The 19,522-nt window shown below is 47.5% G+C and overlaps 1 protein-coding gene across 14 annotated transcripts in view; it reads left to right on the top strand.

The window, feature by feature from the left end:
- MBNL3 (muscleblind like splicing regulator 3) overlaps positions 1–19,522 on the top strand; it is a 97,672-nt gene that overhangs the window by 14,274 nt on the left and 63,876 nt on the right. Inside the window, exon 1 of one of the 14 annotated variants that reach the window (XM_052814000.1) lies at positions 19,344–19,507. The exons of the other annotated variants lie outside the window; for them this stretch is intronic. The gene's annotated coding sequence lies outside the window, so the exon portion shown is untranslated. Of the gene's footprint in view, positions 1–19,343; positions 19,508–19,522 lie in introns of those variants that run through there. 14 annotated transcript variants of the gene reach the window in all.

Below are 19,522 nucleotides of genomic sequence, written 5' to 3'. Positions count from 1 at the left end.
TGCTGAAGGATGAATAAGTGCTCAAGGCCAGGTTGGATGGGGCTTTGAGCAACCTGATTTAGTGGAAGGTGTCCCTGCCCATGGTAGGGGGCTTGGAACTAGATGATTCTTAAGGTCCCTACCAACCCAAACTATTCTATTCTATTCTAACCTTTAGATGCAGCTGGATGTATCAACGTGGCTATGGTTTTGGTGTGAGGCCAGGGCTGCATCTGAGGAAACTTTGGGGACTGTTGATTGAAGGTTCGTGTCCTGTTGGATGAGCTCTAGGGAAGGAGTTTAGCCTGCAGAACATAAAGCGCGTGTTTCACATTTGCTTTTTGGCTCTTGAACGTATGTGTGTTTTTGAAGAACATGCAGTTCTGAGGGAGCCTCACATCAATAATCGTTAGTGTTTGTGCAGCATGATCAAAAGAGTCTCTTGGCTCTGCAGGCTGAAGGGGAGACTGAGCGTAGACAGGCCCACATTGGAGTCCCTGTGTGTTTGCTGTGCCCTTAAGGTAAAGGATTAAGCTTGCAGAAGAGGAACGAGGTCAGGTCTAGACCAAGAAGTAGATTCTGGAATCCAGCCAAGAGTGTAAGTAAGGTTTTTCCTGTAACAGCATCCTAGATGTGGCAGTTGTGTTGACTTAGCCGAAATGAGGCTGACATCTGTAGGTCAGGCCTGATTAAAAGGGAAGGAGGGTGGAGAATAGCTCTGTAGAGTAAAGAGGATTTAAAGATAACAGCAGGGGGAGATGCGTGGCCCTTACTTGCAGAATTTGGTTTGGCCTTGGGAATCTCACTGTGCTTGGGAGCAGGTAGAACCTGGTCCCCAGGTTTTTCGTCAGCCCCCAGGGCACTGTGGCTGCTGCTCCCTTCTTCCCCAGTTCATGGATGTCTTCTGACAGATCCCTTCCCCCCGAGTCTGACTTTTTGGATAGAAGTCTGACTTAAGCTTTCCTCTTCTGCTGTTCAAGGGAAGCCTTCCACACAAGCCTTTGGCTTGCTGTAAAACCCTGCCATGAAGACAACACCCACCCCTCACTTTGTTGTGTTACAGGGTTAAGTGTCTGGGTCTCTTGCTTGGTACAGATGAAAGGTGTATTGCTGAGCATGATGTGTCAGAGGCTGCTTCAGAAAACATCTCTGTGCTCCTTTTGACCTCTGTTGTGTCTTCCTGCCCACCTTCAGTTGTGCTGGCAGCTGAGGATGCTGGAGACTCTCTCCTTGCTGAGAGAGGAGGAAAGAGGAAGATGATGGCACTTCAGAAGCAATAACCCCTGTGCTTTAGCAGAGCAGCATACTGTGTCCAAAACTGTAGTTCATGATCACTAGCTGCTGCTTAACTTACACATTGAGCATGTTGCTCTCCTTTGTGCTTTGACACCAAGGATCCCTATCATTTGGGATGGGTGACCTGAGGCACAGAGGGATGAGGTGACACTGCAAACAGTAGTATGAAGGAGCATGCTATCACCAGAGCCAGGAATGCAATTTAGCTGTACTTCTTGCTTGGAGACCTTCAGGGGCTGGTCTCTGTTCTGGTTTTTCCACGATGATTCCTTTCAGTGGAAAAATGGCTTATTTGATTAGATGAAAACTTCTGTGGTAAAAATCTGAAAGGAAAAGGGTGCTTGGCTTCTCCCTGAAGCAGGGTTTTTAGTTTCTAAATGAAAAACTTTCTTAGCATGATAAAAATAGAGAATTACTTTATGGGGAAAGTACTCGCTTCCCTGCCGGCTCTGCTGGGCAGCCTTCAGCCATGAGGAAGCGGGGAAATAACCCTCAGCTCCCTTGGACTGCAGCTGGCCCCTCTAAATTTAAGGGATATATGAATCCGTATGAAAATTTAAATTTAAATCCTGCCAGGCACGTCTTCCCTCCTTGTAGGACATGCAGTCTGCACAGCACTGCATCATGAAGCACACACCGTGTTGCATGGTGAGGTTCTTCATTCGGGTGCTCATTCCAGCTAAGCTGCTGCACTGATAGGTGTGATAACCGCTCACATCAATCCATTAATAACTTTTATACTTGGGGAAATAACAGTATAAGCACTAGTGCCCTTGCATAGAGTTCTGGGCCTCTCTGTCAGGAGACTGGCAATTATTTGATGATTTTGTAGAAAATAAATTATCTCGGCTCTCATTGTAGTCCCTAAATTCATTTTCAGCTGTGACAAGAGCCAGGATTTAAGCCTGGGTCCCCAAAAGTAAAATGCAGTTAATTAGCCCACTCCATCATGTAGCCGTTCTCAGTTAACAAAGGCAGTACGTTCAGCCAGACAGTTCTTGCTCACAAGTGATGCTAACCTTTTGAGCTGCATGTATGGCAGAGTGTGCTTGCTCAGAGCCTGAAGTCCTTGTTTGCATCCCTTTTCAGCAGTGCTTCTTAACCCCTCTGGCAGCCCCATTGTAATGCTGCCTGTCTCCAGTTGAGAGACTTCTGGCACCAGTATGTGTTTTAAGCTTTGAATGATGGTTTGTGTTACGGCAATGGCTGTGGGGTCCTACCAAGGTCAGAGTCTGCTGCAGAATAAAGGGAGAGAGGGTTTCTACCCTGAGGAGCTTGTAGCCCTCAGGGCAAATACTTGGGGTGGTGTGACATTAATGTTATTAACTGTAACTTGTGAATGAGGTTCAAGCAACGTCAGAGGGGCAAAATGAGACTGCTGAAACAGCTTGATTTCTGGGCTGGAAGAACAATGTGTGAGCCCTTGTCTTGAGTGCTGGCTTGCTGTTCCCACCGGACCAGATCTCGCTGGCTGGAAGCTTGTTTGCATCAGACGCTGATAAGCAAGAGCTTGGCACCAAATGCTGCTGTGGTGGATCAGGTGTGGTGAGGTGCAGTTTAAAATAAACCAGCAAGAAAGAACTGCTGTCACTGGGGGACTCTGCTGCACTGCTCCTGGCAGATCAAGGGAGGTGTTGGACATTTTTGCTTGCCATCTCCCCATTGGTTTGGTTTTAGAGGCTGGGGCAAGGCAGCATGCTTCCTGAGCAGGCCAGACTGTTGTGAAGTTTTCCTACCTGGCTACTGACCTCAGGTAGGTCACTTAACTCTGTTCTTCTGCAAAGGGACTGCTTGCATCAAAGTTTCTTGACATTTGAGTCCTTTGCAGTATCATGATGTTGTACAGTTTCAAAATACTATTTTTCTTCGTTGTGCAAATATGTAAATTTGACTGTTGCCCTTGCAATGTCATAGGATTTAGTAAACTGGGGAGAGGGACAGTCCTTATTCTAGGTATAACCATTGGCTGTAGTCTGTAAGAATGTGTCTGCAGTTTGAAAAGCATGGGGCCGTATTTTCAGACCCTGTCATCTATTTAGATCCAGGCTGTTCAGTACTTGGCTGCTTCCTGAAATTTACACTCGCTGGTATTGTAATCCAGAGCTTGTGTGTGCAGGCAGTGCCATTTGGTTGAATGCAATCCTTGCACAAAAAATCATCTGTATGTAGATACTAGAATGTGAACAGTGATGGCTGTGTGAGTGGATAGCGGGTCAAGACCCCCTGAAAATAGAAACATATTGATGTTGTTAGCAAAAGCTGTGGAGCATGTTTTCCTTGAAAATTGTTATTCAATATTGTCCTTGGTGTCTTTTGAATTAAACATACCGTAAGAGTTGGTTTGCTGGAATTTTGACTGTTCTGGAGCATTGGATATTGGGTAGTCATTATCAACAGCCAGAGAAGGTAGCATGACCTACTGAACAGACAGCAAGATGCATAGGTGCTAGCAGCAGGGAAATCTAAGACAAGAGAACGCATGGAAAAAATATGTACAAGGTAAAACTTGCGCAGCCAGCCCTTATGCAGCAAATAAAGCAAGGTCTTACTGACCTTGGCAGCTGTACAGGGCAGCCTTTGCATAAGAATGACTTGTACTTAATATGCTAGAGAAATTATTCAGGGACAAATATTCCTGTTTTCTGTGGCACTGGGGACGCTATCTTCTTCCATCTCCAGTTGCAACACAGAAACACAAATGCATTGCAGACAAGGGAAGAGGAGCAGCAGAGCCTCCTCAAGCACTTATAGTTCTGCTTCCCATGGCCTGGAGAAGGAACTGTCCTGGTGAAGCTGGACTGCTCCGGTGCCTTACAGCAGCCACCTTTGGGAGCTGGCAGTGGCTGGTTATAAAGGCAGTGTGATGGATGTCTTCCTTAATTAGTCTGTGCAGTTTGTGTCTGCTAATAAGAGATCTGCTAGACTCAGGGGTCAGAGAAGTGCTTTGCTCTCCATGTTGTGCTGCGGTGAGGCAAGCAGAGGGACCTAAACCTGCAGGCTGGTTAAATGCCGGGAGATACTGAGCTGGTAAGGCTTTGCTTTCCCTGATAGACCCATCAGCATTTCCTGTGCCCCAGTGCTTGCATGCAGCTCTTGGACAGGCCAAGCCCAGCTCACCCGCTGCTCAGCGTGGGCAGGAGTTACGATGGAGCCTATACATCGTGGCTCCCCGCATCAGAGCCCGGTCCCCTTCCAGCCAAGATGGAGCTGGGACAGATGGATGGCAAGCTGGCTGGAGTCTCCGCTCCCCATGACCTGGGGCCAGGCCAGTCCCTGTGGCACCACCGGGGCCAGGTCTGCGCCTGCGCATCTCTGCTGGTGGTGTTGCTTACTAAACCTTGCTACTTACTCAGTACCACTGTTTTTCATGGGTTTTTCTTTCTCTTCCTCTCCCACGGGAGAGATCAGTCCCATAAACATCCATGTTCAAGAGCAAAGGTATCTTGAGAGTTTTGGCCGAGCAAGGTCTCCGAGGTCTCTCTATCAGGAGAGGGCCAGAGACGGTGTTTGTTGATATTGATCATGGGAAATGTAATTAATGTGGGTATAAAGTGTTAAATGTTAAATTAAAATGGGAGATTTAAAAGCAGTCGATAGATCAATTCCAAGGCTGGGATGAAATGCTCAGATGTTCAAACAATAATCAGATTTCCAATAAAATCTCCACTGTGTGTAATTAAAGGGGTTGAAATATTAAATCAGGTGTTAAGGGAGTGATATTTAGATGATGTTGAAAAAAAAAGATCCAGGCAAAAAGAGCCCTCCTGTCTGCAGGCAAAGCCTCCGGCCGGGCAGAAATGGTGCGGAGCTTTGGGGATGTACTGAACTAGCAACTAAAACCCCAAAAAGAGGAGAATGATGTGAAAATGGAAAAATCCATGCTGCAGTGCTGAACATCTGCCTGGATGAAGACGAGACCATTTGGACCTCATAGCTCTCTTGTAGCCTGGTAGCACTTCTAAGACCTTGGTCCATCCATGTGTACAGACATCTACACTCAGGGTCCTCTTGTTGGCGAGTCAGCCTTCCAGAGCAGTGAGGACAGGATGTTAAAACCAACCCCAGCAGAAGTACTGCCATACAAAAGACTTCCCAAGAGTTAAAAATACTAATTACTGACTGCCACCATGTTTCAGTGATATCCCAGCTAGTCAATAAGAGCAAAGGCATGCAATTGATGTTTTGTTAAGAGGTAGAGTAGCAATTAAGGAGAGAGGTAAAGTTAGGCTCAGCACTACTGCCAGTGGGATATATGGGGTGTCCTAGGGCATGTGGCATTTCCAGGACATTTCTTTGAAGTTTGTGTTTTTCTGTTGCCCTATAATCCATAAAGAAATAAGCAGAAAAAGCTCCAGAGTAGCAGCTCCCTACTTTAACTGGCCTATGAGTAATGATACCAAACAAGTTCCGCTTTAGGGGCAGCATCAGGTTTTGCTCTTCCAGCCAGCTTAATTTTCTGATGCTGCGAGCTGTGCAGGAGGCTGTAGGAAGCATCCATTCCCCGAATATGTATCTTTGCTGTCATCCCTAAAGGGATAATTCAGAATATGGGACAGACATAGTATTTACTGCAGGCACTGCACCTGTCAAGGTAGCATTACCATGGGATGGAGGGTAAAAAACACTTCTCTGCTAGCTGAGACGAATAAACTGGCTCATTAGCTCTGGGCACTTATTTGCTAACCTTGTCCTGTACCTGTGATGTGATTAGCTGTGAAGATGTAGCTGTAAGGCTCTCCAGAGCCTTGAAAGACACATGTTTTAAGAGTATGTTCTCATTTTGTTTTATAATCCCGGTGGCAGCCTCTGCTGTGTAGTTCCTGAGGTTTAAATGCTGATTAAGTTAATGGATTGTAATGTAACCCCACCCAGTTGGTCATCAGTCCCTTAAAAATGCCTTGTGATTGTGATCATTATTGCTTAATTGCAAGCCCTACCTTGCCCATGGATTGAGCCAGGCTCGAGCTTACCTTGTTCCTTGCAGAGTGGAGGGTGAAGAGCGAGCAGGGAGGTGTCTGCAGAGGAGCACTCTCTTGGAGCTTTTATATAAAGGTCTCTAAAATTTCCACCGTGGCATAGCTGGGCAGAGGTAATCTGATCTTTGGAAAAGTGCCTTTGTGCTGTAGCTTACAGAAGAGCTTCTTTATTAACAAAGCCTGAATGCGGGTTAGTTAAATTGTAGCCCTTGTATTCGGGGTCACCGTTAATTTTTTTAATTGCAAGCTTTCTCCCAAGTCTGGGGTTGCAAATGAGACTTTCTGCGTCGAGCTCCCAGAAAGGGTTGGAAATTGCGGCATTTCATCCCGCGATTGCTCTGTGTCACCCTGACCCTCCCCTTTATCTAAAACAAGCTTTGTAAACTGCCATATGTAGATTTTAACTTCATTGCTGATACTAGAAGTCCCTCAAAAGATGTGTCTGGGAAGAGACTGATGCTCATTCTGCAGCATATCATAAGACTGACCAGGGGGAAGGCAGGGAGACAGGGGCGTGATTGTGGCCAAGGCCGCCAAAGGAGATCTTCCTCCTTCACGTGAGGCATGGTAGAGCTGTGGAGGTCCTTGCCAAAAGGTGTTGTGGCCACATGAAGCTTGCGCAAGTGTTGAAGAGATTGGGCAAGTACTAAGTGAGGAATTCGTTGGGGATTAGTGAGCAGGAAAACTACAGCAGGCTCAGGAAGTCCTCAGAGTTAGAAATAGTGGGAGGCTGGAAAGCGTCAGGGTGGGAGATTGTGTATGTCTGCCTTGCTGTTACTCTTGGGCATCTGTGGGTGCTGCTGGCTCCTTGTCTCCAGCTGGGCTCCAGCTGGAAGGAGGGTCATTCCTCCATTCTCCTGCTGCTTGTCAGGCTTGCCCTCTCTGCTCGCACCTGCCTGCGGATGGGAGCAGAGGAAGGACTCACAGCCAATGTACACTCTGAAAGGCTGTTTGAGGACTTGCACGCTGGAGGGCAAGTCCAGCCTCCCATGACTGCCTGTGAAGGAGCATTTTCTTGTCCTCCCTGAACCATTCCTGTGGTTCTGGTTCCAGTCTGCTGGGTTGTTTCCACCTACATCTTCAGCACAAGCAGGAGACCTGCAGCTCTGGGCAGCACAGGAAAGGTGAAAGGGTGCTTTACACCTAGTCCTGCACACTTTCCTCTTACTTAGCCTTCCCTTACTCCTTTCCTAGAGATAATATCAAGGCGCGGAGCAGAAATGCTAGTGTCCAGTCTTCTTGGATGCCTCGATGCTCCCTAAACTATATCCCCACCAGATACGCTGCTGGGTTAACTCTGTCCTTGCAGATTTTAAGGTGAAGCTCCTTGCAGTCTCATTCCTAGTGGGCAGAGTTGGCTGCTCCTGCACTTTAGGCTCTGGTGATCCTGGCAGACCAATGTGTGCATGGTGCCTGTGTCAAGTCCCAGTCCTGTTTTTCTGACCTGAATGCGTGGAACAGCTTGTTCTTTGCTGTCTGTTAACCCTTACAGAGATGCTTCATCTTATTCTCCTTTGTTCTGCGTTGGCTATGCTCGGCAGGGTCAGCTCTGTGCTTTGGGTTTAGGGGCAGAGCCTGTGAGGGAGTTAATTGCTGAGTGATGATGGCTCTCCCCAGCTGAAGATCTGCTCCCATGAGCTATTTAAGCCTCTGTTTCTTGTATCTCTGTGCCAATCAGATTAGCTGGTGCCAGGAAACAGACCATGGCCTGCTTGCTCTTGAATGCACTCTTTTTCCTCCTTACCTGTTTATCCCAGTCAAGCCACTTCCCGCTCCGTCAGGGTTCTTTTATTTAGCTTTGTTCCTTTTCATTTTCACAGCCTTACTCTGGCCCATCTCTTCTCTCCCCGAGGCAGTCTTGCTGGGTTTTGACACCCAGCCTTAACAACAGAGTAAATCCTGTTCCCTGTCGTACTGCTGGCTGCTCCCTTTGCAGTGCTGTGTGCCCCCATGCGCTGCTGCATCAGGCTTTTCTTGCTCTTGATTCCCTCCACAATGCTTACCCTGTTGTAACTTGGATTCCCTTTAATGTGCAGAATTAGAGAGATCTCCAGTTCAGCAGAGCCGCTGAAGGCACTCTTCCCAGGAAAGAAAGGGAAACAGGCTAAGAGCTGCTCAGCTGCAACCAGTCCCTGAGGCTGCTGCTGCCCCGGCTGTCCGTGTGCCCCCAGGCGTTGCTCTGCTCTTCTCCCAGCCGGACCCTTCCACTCTCTTGTTGCTGATTTTGGCAAGGGATTCGCTGTTGCAAAAATAAGCTCAAAAGCCCCTCAAGCTCACAGGACCAAGAGTTCCAGCCTGGCCATGTGTGCCAAAACAGGCCCATCCCCTGCCTATTGCAAGGCCCCACCTTTATCCTTATTCTAAAAATAAAATGCAAGGACATTCCTTCCTAGTTACTCTGTTCTGTTATTCTGACCTCATTAGACTTTCCCAATAGAAAATTTCATTGAAGTCCTCTATTAGCGGTGAAAACAAACAAGATCATTGGACTTCCTCTGGAAAAAATGCATCTACATCACAGGGAATTGCAGGGAGCCAAATTTCCACTGCTAAGTTTGTGCTGTATGCATGCGTTCCCTCATACACATTTAGTAAACAAAGTTGTCTTCACACTTAGAAGAATTTAAAACAATTTATCCTTTATATCTGAACTGATTTCCCTCCCCAATTTGAAATAAATTGCTTCTGTAATGTTATAAGGAGCAAAGTGCTGTTAGCTGGGGTTGCAAGAACAGCCGCTTTTTTCCAGACCCCCCGAGTTAAATATATTTTGAGGCTTATGTATGTGCATGTACATAGGAATGATAGCCAGGTGATGGATTGCTAAGCCACATCATAAATTCAGTTCGTCAGACACCTTTGATTACCTCCTCTGCACTCTGCCCGTAATCATTCTCCTTCAAACATCCTTCTAATGCTCTTAACAGCAGCCAATTAAAACAAAGACTCCAGCTGCCATCTATCCCCTCTGCCATCACCCAAGCTCCTTCCCTTGGGTGGGGGGAAATAAGTGTATTGATGTATGGTGGTTCAGAGTGCACACTCAAGGTCTGAGGGAATATATCCCTCTGGTTTTTTTGCTTGCTGCTTTAAAAGTCAGCCTGGACAGACACCCAACCAGGCAGGGGTGCGTGCTTGTGTGTTTGCATGTTGGTGACCATGAGTGGCTGGGGGCTGCAGCATGGTGGCAGGAAGGATGGGGCACATGGAAGGCACTGTTCATCTGTACATCTGCCCTAGCTAGCTGGAGTCCACCTTCTCAGGCTCTTGGTTTTGATTCAGTAGTTTCATGCTGAGTCAGATGCTTTCTGGAAGAAAAGCATGCCATGGTCCTTAAGTGGGAAATTGGAAGTAATTCAGTTCACTAAGACTTCCACAGGGGAGAGAAGTTGGAGGCTGTTGTGTTGCAGATGCAGGAAGGTAAGGAGAGAATCGAAGATCTGAGGACTTCAGTTGGTGTCCATGACTCAGGCATCTCAGGGAAAAGAGAGGATGTTCAGTCCCTGAAAACTTGATTCATCCACCTGGCAGTGAGATGAAGAGCAATGAATAACAGATTTTGGGGTGTGTGGAAGGCAGGAGAGGCCAACACACTAACTCTGAATGGCTTGGGAAGTGCCTCAAGGGCGACTTTGACTTCCTCTTGCCTTTTTCAGGACTTAGCTGTGTTGGCTCCTCTCCGCATGCATCCCCGACCCCTCTGTGTCCCACAGGCGCACAAGGCAGACAACCCCTGGCCACTAGCTGAGGGGGTGGCACTTCATGCCAAAGTACGCTGCCAAAACCAGCCCTTATGCCTTCCAGGTGCCTCTTGGCTCAGCTGCTCCCCTGCATGTACTACAGCAGTGCTTCCTTTCCACGCTGGGAGGGTGCTTATTGCTGCGCAAGCAAGATTGGAGTTGTTGGACATGCCTTTCATCCTGTTGCAGCCTGCTGGATTAATAGGGCAGATGTATGTGTGTGTGTGTGCGTGCTTTCAGCTCCCCTTCCTGTTTCCTATATCATACTGTAATGGCTGTGGGGTCCGAGACAGATCTATTCATCTAGTACTTACAGAGCCTTTACCGTAGTAGTTACTTGTGGCGCCCATGGCTGCAGCAGGGTTTGAGCCCCCGTTTCCAGGGTCCCAGTCTGGCACTTACAGACTAGAGCATCTTTCCTGTCTAAGAAGTGACCTGCAGTGACTACCTGCGTGACGATAATGCCTTTGGGCTTTGGGACTAGGCTGCTCTGGATTTTCACTGGCATATGGAAGTAGAAAATACAGTCTCAGTTGTCACTATTTCCTGATTTCTGCATGTTCTAACTTCTTTTAATCCTGAAAGAAATTATCCTAAATACATTGGATGCTTTTTCAGTCTCCTTCTGTCATCATGTATTTGATTTGCAACCTGAGGATGCTGTTAGAGATCTGAGTTGAGAAATAAGTCAAGGGTTCCCCTTTCCCGAGTCCTGAGTTGTTTCACAAATGTTTCTTGAGTACCCTTATGCATGGTATGCCCTTCCGCGTAGCCCATAAATGATAGGTGTTTTCGTTATTGTGCGTAAGTCCTCATTTTTAACACATCGTGTAATTCAGATGGACTTGAATGTAGCAGCATAAAGACTTTGGAGGCCTGCCCTGTGCGAAGGGGAAAATTACTGTCTGGCCCAGAGCGGTGGCTTTGTGATGACTGCATTGTGTTCTTGTGTTCTGTGTTTGTACCAAACTGGTTTGCTGCCAAGTTACTTATGGCTTATCCAAGTGCTCAGTACAAAGAATGTTAAAAGAAAAACTATTTTTGTTTTCTGTGAATTCTTCCAGCTGAGAAAGAATTCAAACCACTGTCCAAATGCTGTCTCCTCTTTCTGCAGGCCTGTGGTGACCAGGTAGGACAACTAACACATGAATGCATGAAACTACAGTGTGTGTGTAGGAGCACATATGTGCTTTGAGGAGATGCAGTATGGGACCCGAATGGAAAATGCCTTTCTGTTAGAGAAAATCTGTCTCCTCGAGCAGCAGGCTCTGTGATTGAGAAGTCTAGAATGGGAATTTTCCAGGCACAAGTACATGCGCATGGGCAGAGGCACCTGTGAAGCACCAGACCTGGGCAGGTCTCCGTTGCGTATGCAGCAAGTCTGATGCCTCCCAAAAGCCCCAGGCCTCCTCTGCAGCATGGTGAATGGCTGAGCTGGGCTCCTATTTCAGTATTTCTTCTGCTTAATGGAGTATATTGCCTGGCTTGAGGGCTATGGCCATGCTTGGAGCTTAGTAGAGGCCCGTAGGTCATTCCTGCCAGCAGAATCCCACATAGGCCAGTTGGGCAAAGGCATTCCCTCCCCTCAGCTGTCCCCATCGGCCTGCCCAAACACACACAGACACTTATCTGATTGGCAAGGACCTTGGGGGTTTCTTGAACACTGAGTAGGATAATCAGATAGATTGTGGGATACATCTGCTTGATCCTATTTCTTACGATTACGTGGTGGGGAACAAGCCTTAATGAGCCTTGGCCTTTCCTGTCTCCTCTGTAAATTTGTTTGACTCAATTGAGCTCTCTTTGTGTGAGACAGCTCGCTTTGTGCTTGGAGATGGAAGCATCCACCTCTGAAGCTGGCTGTGCTTTGAGACGGGGTTTGGATTAGCTGACCTCCAGAGATTCCTGCCAGCTTTTTTTTTTTTTTTCTTTTGTGTTTGCAGCTGGTGTAATTGTGGTCCTAACCCCTCCCAAGCGGTGCTGGCACTGGAGGGGATTTTAGCACTGCTTCACAGCAGTGCAGTAGCTGCTTTTGCAACACAGAGGAAATGCTTCTTTCGGGTTAGCTACCCTGCTTTAACGTGGCTCCCTGGCCCTTGGCGCTGGGAAGCTGCCTCCCATTGGAGGCTAGAAGGATTTGCCAGGTGGGTTCCAATAGAAAGGAGCATCCTTCTCCATGTATCTGTGGCTGGGGAATGATGGGCGCTGTGCTGGAGCCTGGGTCAAGCAAAACTCCCGCTTGGCTGCCTGATCAGCAGAGCATCCCCCAGGAATGCCCATATCCTGCAGATGTGGGATCACAGAGCATCACCATCGCTTCTAGCAGAGAGCTGGAGTAGGAAAGGGGTCTTGTCCTCTAACTGGTCCCAAATAAGCTGATGGCAGGAATTCAAAAGCCCAAAAGAACAAAAATGCTCACGTGTGGTTATTCTAACAACAAATCTATTCAGCGAAACAGAGGGAAGTTCCCTTTGAAGCACTGCACCGCATGCTGCCCTGGAACACCCTATGGAAAGGTATTTGTTCTGCTGAGGCACGTGTGTGGGTCCAGCACAGCAGCTTCTGTGACTTTGTTCAAAGACAAACAAATAAACAAAAAAGCTCCTTAAATTGCAATGTTTTTGTAATGCATTTTTGGCTTAGAAATCCCCAGCAGATAGTGGCAAATAGCTCCCCACCCTTTGCCTGTGGAAGCGTTTTGGAGAAGAGCTAATCCTACAGGAGAGAAGGGGAGAGGAGTTCTTTGAACTTTGATGGACAAGAGGTGGTGGAAATTGATGAAGGAGGAAAACAGATTGTGAAGATTTTAGGTGGCTGAGGGAATAGGAGCACCGCAGTCCACAGTGAAGAATGGTAGATTTCAGAAACAAAGGGATTTGGGTTTTTTCCAAATATTTCCTTAAACTTAGCATTTATTTTTCCTGTGATTGTTTGCTGCAGGGTGTAAATGTGGAGAATTGTATGTATGCAAGGGAGGATAAAGTTCCCCAAGTTTATTTGTACTTTTTTCTTTTCTCTGCAGTGAAGGGCTTCCTTCCCTCACAGTGCTTTATTTTATCGTTTTTATCTTTTTTTCTTTTTTTTTTTTTTTTCCCCTTGGTTCCTCAGCTGCCACCTCTCCAGGTAAGAAAGGTGCCTAGGTCATGCCAGGGCAGTTAAGAGCAGTGGGGAGAGCCCAGAGACGAGTGATGGACGATCCATTTTCCCGAGGATGGCAGCACTGCTGTCCCTGCAGAGCACCACAGCTATCTTCTGGAGTGCCATAAATCCAGGAGCTTTAGCAAGCTTGGCAAGCTTCCTAAGAGGTAGGATGCAGTATGTGCAGCCTTCCCCACTGAGAAGCAGGAGGATTTTTCTTGTGCTGCTCTTCCCATAGAGGTCACGACCAGTAACCCACACTCTGCGAAGTCACTCTAAGCCAGTGGCATGAGCAAGTGTGGGGGAAGAAGGACGAGTAGTAGTGGCTCCTTCAGCACAGAAGTGTGTGGTATTTGCATGCCCAAACGTCTGCCTTGTGCATGCAGCCACTTCTGTAGTGGGCTTGTGTCCTGCCAGCGAGGCTTTTCCATTGCAGCAGTATTGGGGGGTTGTTCTATTTGCACGTGTGGCTTCTGGGTTTTGCCATCCTCTTCTGAACAGACGGCACTCGGGGCTGGGTTGACTCTTTGGCAGACGGTGTGATCCCTGGTGATTCACGGCCCCCAACATCTGCGATTAGACCTTGAACAGAAACTTTTCATGCATGGCCGTGGTAGAGGAAACCTGCTCCTTTTCTGAGTAACTGGTAGAACAACAAAAGAAGGTTTATTTTCTTCTAGCTGTAAAGGTCTACCTTAAATTAAGTAAACTGTTCCCCGAGGGACAAAGTGTCCAGGTACAGAATGTTCACAAAGGAAATATTCAAAGTGTCTACCGCATCCCCAAAGTGTTTGCTTTAGAGTATGAGGGCCAGAGCAAAAAATAGAATATTATTTTCTAATTTGAAAGCAAAAATACCTCTTGCAGGCAGCAGAAAATAAATTGACCTTCTTTGGGCTTGATATTGCAGCCCATTAAGTGCACAGGTGACAAGAAGCTATGGAGAAGCTGCCATTTACAGAGATGGCTCCTGTCCCAAGTGCACAGCCTGTATGAGCGTGGGGGGTGGGGGCTGGCCCACGTCGGAGGCAGCCCCGCTGCGTGCAAACTGTCGGTGTTGCAACAGCAGAGGAATTTGAGTCTATAGGAGTCTGAGCGCTGCTGGGTTTTATGTGATATAGGGTAAAAGCCTTGCTAATCGGGACTTCAGCAATGGAGGATCTAGGCCTTGACCTTATGGGTGTTATTTTTGTGGTTTCTTTTGCTGTTTTAGAGCACTTTTGAACTAGAACCAAGCAAAACAGAGCTGCCCTGTGATCCTATCATGGCACCACCTAACTTGCCATGGGCTTTTCTGAGGCACAAAATGAGCTTCTCTAATGTCAGCTAACTGAACTAATGTCGTTGTGTTCCTGGCTCGATGGGTCCTAGATGAAGATTTTTTTTTATTTTTATTTTTTTTTCCCCTCCTCACCAACTCTGAAAGCTCCCCGCAAGTATGGGTTATCTTATCTCATGCATCACTGCCAATAAATGTACCAGTATAGCACTCCCCAGTAAAATCTTGCCCTTGACTACACCTTTTTGGTTCCTTTGAATAGTAAAGGATGTAGCTTCATGTATTCTTCTTTATTACTGCTGTGAAAGTGGAGGAGAAAGAAAGGACAGGGGAAGATGCTCAGACTTGGTTTTCCATGGGAATGTGAAAATGCTGTTGGATGGGTGGTGGTATTCTCTTAAAAACTTTTGTTTCACTTTCAGAACAGAACAGTTCAATGTGCTATTTTCATTGTTCCCATTTCTCTTTGTCATGCAGTGTTTCCAGGAACACAGCATTTATTTGGACGATTGTTTGATAGTGGAAACATCTCTCTGCTGTTTGAGTGAGGAGTTCCCCATTCTGGCTTATCGAGGAGAGGGTGGTGGGTGCAGCAAGCTTTTCCATACCCATTAAGGTGCAATGAAAAGCTGAGGTTACGGAATAGTCTCAGAGGTGCAAGGACTGATGAGTGAGAGTGTCATTTGTGCTACCAGCTGAATTTAGTGCTTTGAGGAAAGGCCATTAAAAAAAAGTATTTTTTTGGCTCCAACAATATCTAGACACTCAGAGAACATTAATAGTTCAGGGGTGGGATGTAAGTTGTAGTGGAATTGTCGAAAGATTTGAGGTCTGAAGTTTGCAAGCTTAAGAGCACAGTTTCTCTGTTGCTGTGCCTCCAGGGTGTCCATCCATCCACGTTGGCTGGGTCTGAGCTTTCACTGACCATAACTTGCAAAACTAGGTAAAGCATGCTGCAGCCTGGCAGTATAGGGCTGAGCTCGGACTCAGGAGAGTGGGTCCTCGGTTCCTCTGTCATGTGCTGGTGGTTCGTGTTGAGGAGAGGAGCATGGACAGCATTGCGTATGCTAAAGAAAGGGCACAGCTGGAACTTGGCTTTGGGAAAGCTCCAGTGTCCCCTCGCTGTCCACACTGTCCCTGTTCCACTTCAGGTGAAGGGGAATAGCTGCTGTTCTCGCTCACCAGGACTGTCAGTTAGGACAACAGCACTTTTGCTTCTCATCTGAGCAGTCGTGACCCAGAAATCCTTGAGGAACAATAAATAAGGAACCCACCTTGCTAGTTCTGAGTAATTTTTTTCTTCTCCAAAAAAAACCCCCAACTCTTTTAAATAGCATCATTTACACTAGGGAGCTGCTTGAATCCACCCTGTCACATAAATTACCATCTCTGAACTCGGCTGTCAGGAAGCATCCTCGTGAGTTGACATCCATGGGGGGTATCAGTGGAAGGGGATTGGTTTCGTGGAAAGCAGGAGGAATTCAAGTGTCAAGTGAATACGCTTGTCCTCATGTTACCTCAAGCAGCGAGGGCATCTCGCTCCTGCCAGAGGCAAGCCCCGGTGTGACCTTTGCTCCTCAGACTGCCCTTGTTCCCCTTCACTTCAGTAGCTGCAAGGCTGGGTCTGACATCTGGAGCAAGCCCCATCCTCCTGCATCTCAGGCAATTAGAACCTGGCCCAGCAAGTGGCCCTGGAGCAGGGGCTTCAGGGATGTTATAGTTTTCTTAGAGGGATAAAGGCCACAGGCTTCTCTCTCTGCTCTGCTGCTTTCGCCAGCTTTGATGCTGCTGCTGTTGAAACGACATTGGCCCATCTGGTAGTGGAGGAGATGAGCTCTGCCAGACGATCTGGCTTGCTGGGAAGGGTTCAAAAGGCAGCACCTAGCCTTTGTTGTATTTCCTGCACGCTAATGAAGCCTGTGTTTTCTGGAACTGCTTTTTATCCTTGTTGTATGTTGTTTTTGGCGTGGATGCTTTTATTCCTCCCATTTGAAATAAGTGGGAGAACAAAGTGAATTAAATACCAGCCCCCCCCCCCCCCAAAAAAAAAGGGTAATACAAGGGAATTGTAAGGATGCATCATAGTGAGAATGGTTACAGTTATTTGCTGCCAGGAGTTGAAACACGGAGAACTGAAGCTTTATAGTGTCAGTGGCAGGTTCCTGTCTGATGTGTGTTATCCTTTGGTGGTGTGCACGGGAGCCTCGCTGCAACAGTATACAGCACTCAGTGTGATGTCAGCCCTGCATGCACGTGTTTTCAGCTCCCTGTGGCCACATGGAGAGGGAATTTGCAGCAACCCAAACACTGACAGAACTGTATTTGTTGACTTGCAGAAAAGCATAACTCGTGCTCCTCTGGGCTGCGATAACGTAAGCCAAAATGCGATGACTGCTGCCTGTGCTTGCTGGCCTCCCAGCCCTGATAAACCTGTGAAGCAGATTCATTTATTTGGGCCCTGATTCAGCAAAGTACTTAAGTACATGCTTCAGGTTTTCTTCTTGCCAGTAAGATTGTTGGCATGCTTAAAGTTAAGCGTGTGCTTAAGTGCTCTCCTGAGTGCACAGCAAACAAATGATGGGGGCAGTGTGTGCTGCTGCTGTGCTCTGCTGGTTGGCACGCAGGCTGCAGAATTGAGGCCCCCAATATTAAAAATTTATTTATTTATTTATTTGGCTCCCCCCAGTACAGGAGCCCTAGTCCCAGGGTCTGAGATGATAGTCTGTCCTTCTGCAGGAAGGTGGGTTGTGCCCGTAGCACAGAATATTCCTTGTGTCTCACTCTTGCGCGTTGAAGGGATGAGTGTGCCCTTCTGCAGGGTGTGGGGCAGGGGGTCTCAGTTCCCATCAGCAGGACATTGGCAAGTATTTCTTCAGAGTTTACTGTTTGGTTTTTTCTCCCCTGAAGAGTTGTAAAAGCAAAAATGTCAACCATGTTACATGTATCTGAATGTCTTGATATTTGTAGTTTAATGTTTTGTAGGATTCATTTGACTTATATTCCATTAACATGATTCCCTTCATCTTGAGGACTGAGCAGCTTAGTGCAGGCATGTACCTGTGTGTCTGTGTATCACGTGTGTGCTCCTGAGCTACATGGGTGAGAGCAAGATGAACATTTGGTTTGCTACATTCTTTGGAATTTCTCAAGGTAGAAGGGCTGGGAAGTGGCAGATGTTACTACACTGTGTACATCCTGGTGTAACTGTGTGTTAAGTTCAGACCTGCCATATTCAGGCCCCAGCATTAACAGACCCTCAACTTCCCTGGGAGTCTGAAGCTGTGGAATAGGTACTTAATCCACAAGATGGTTGTATTTCAGTCTGCTCAGAGCAGCTTCTGAGAGAGCATTCTTTCTAATCCCCACCCATATCTGACCTGTTCTAGCTCGTTTTTAAAAGCTGCACCCAGCCAGGCCCTAGATCCCTGCCGAAGGTTTCTGCACATCTTTTCCTGCTTGCTGAGCTCATTTGAACAGGGAACCCGCACATCAGTGAATGGGATTCCTGTATAAATTTGCCTCGTTTGCAAAATTGGAATTGATTTAGAGCATCTCTGATCCTTACGAAACCCAGAAGACATAAGCGTGGGTAGATGTGCTTTTTTTTTTTCCCCTTCCTTTTGAAGTTTAAAACATGCTTAGCAAATCTGATGTTTGCAGTCTCTGGTCCCCACCTGATGTGCAAAAATGCAGAGGTCCTTCCAGAAGCATGGGTCAGACTAACCTTTGTGCTGATGCTGCAAGGTGGATTGCAAGGATCTGGGCAGTTTTTGTTATGAACTTGACTCTACTTAGTCTAGAAAATACTTGCAATGTAGGTCTAACAAATGTTTTTTTTTTTAATGTGAAATAATTCATTCTGTGAATCAAGCAGCCCCTGTGCCCCACCCCCTGCTGCTGCTGACAGCCTCTTCCCACTCTTCTTCCTTGGTAGCATTGTTTGACTGTTCCAGCTCCAGTAGGTTTCAGTTACTGATCAGTGTAATTGCAATAACACACCAATAATAAAAGAGGAATTTAAGCTTCCTTTTCTTGTAGTTGAAGGCTCTTCTCCTGCGAAAGCTTGAAGTCTTAATAGCAGTCACACGAGCAACATCCCGCGCCTGTCAAGTGTTTGCAAAACTGGGCGGCCGTATTGCAGGAAGATAAAGGGCTGGATTTTGGGAACTTGGAAACAGCCCAATCCTATCAGGCAGCATTGGTACAGCTAATATTAGAATGGGAAACTCTGGGGACGGCTTAACATTTTAGTGGATGCCAAGGAAGCCTTGAATAGGAATGCATTGAAAGTTGCTTGTTGTATAACACGAGTTGCTGGAGTCGGAGTAATTCGAGTTGCCTTTAGTCTGGTGGAAAACTACAGCTGTGAGCAATGAGTTAATTTTTTCCCTGTGTGTGTGTGGCTTAGGTTTCCCTTTCGGGTTTGCTTTTAGTTTTGTAGACTCTGAATCCATAGAGGAGTGACTGTGAACCAGTCGTTTGTCTTCCTGTGCTATGCTAGGCTGCTGCTGAACAGCTCTGCAGCTAGTGATGGCTTAAATAGAACACCTTAAAAATGCGAAGTGGTTATGGGGCTGAGCTGTAGCAGCTCCTTCTGCTTTGTATACAAGAAAGCCACCGGCTGTTCTTCCTGCCTGAACGTTTCCTACAGAAAGGGGGGGGGGGGGGGGGGCGCGGTTAATGAAGGAAAAAAAAAATACTGAAAAGGACTAAAGAGCAAAATATCCTTTCCCAGTCTGGGAGGGCTGCTTGGTCGATGCAGCCCACCCCGCGCTGCTGGCCCTGCGGGACGCCTTGCCGGGGTGGCCGGGGCACCGCCGGCCAGGCGCGGCGCGGCGCCGCACCGAGGCTGGGTGGAGGGTCGGCTCGGCTCGGCCCGGCCCGGCCCCGCCCGGGCGTTGCCGGGCGCCGCGCGGGGCCTCGGGCCGCCCCGCAAGCCGGGCCGTGGGGCTGAGGCTCTTTTCCGTGCGGCGGGCACAAAACCCAGCGTCTACCAGCCTGGGCCGCTATGAAACGGTCTCTTTTATTGGTCGGCTGCCCTGGCCTGCTGCTGCAAGGATAAACGCCATTGGACGCTTCCTCCTCCCATGCGCAGCTTGGTGCGGGAAATGCCC

The sequence above is a fragment of the Harpia harpyja genome, chromosome 18, assembly GCF_026419915.1.
Source record: "Harpia harpyja isolate bHarHar1 chromosome 18, bHarHar1 primary haplotype, whole genome shotgun sequence".
In the NCBI taxonomy this organism is placed as follows: Eukaryota; Metazoa; Chordata; class Aves; order Accipitriformes; family Accipitridae; genus Harpia; species Harpia harpyja.
This window is presented reverse-complemented; position numbering and strand designations above follow the sequence as displayed.